This window comes from Corapipo altera, unplaced genomic scaffold, assembly GCF_003945725.1.
Source record: "Corapipo altera isolate COAL_440 unplaced genomic scaffold, ASM394572v1 239, whole genome shotgun sequence".
Classification (NCBI taxonomy): domain Eukaryota; kingdom Metazoa; phylum Chordata; class Aves; order Passeriformes; family Pipridae; genus Corapipo; species Corapipo altera.
In genome coordinates, this window is record NW_020884938.1 from 1165005 (window position 1) to 1165237 (window position 233).

Genomic DNA, 233 nt, shown 5'->3' on the forward strand with positions numbered 1-233 from the left:
CGGATCCCTGTATCCCTGTGCGGATCCCTGTATCCCTGTGCGGATCCTTGTATCCCTGTGCGGATCCTTGTATCCCTGTGTGGATCCCTGTGTCCCTGTGCGGATCCTTGTATCCCTGTGAGGATCCCTGTGTCCCTGTGCGGATCCCTTTATCCCTGTGTGGATCCCTGTATCCCTGTGAGGATCCCTTTATCCCTGTGTGGATCCCTGTGCGGATCCCTGTGTCCCTGTGC

General features: G+C 57.5%; 1 protein-coding gene across 1 annotated transcript in view; it reads right to left on the bottom strand.

Moving 5' to 3' along the window:
- ARHGAP8 (Rho GTPase activating protein 8) overlaps nt 1-233 on the bottom strand; it is a 60574-nt gene that overhangs the window by 60171 nt on the left and 170 nt on the right. The window lies entirely within an intron of this gene.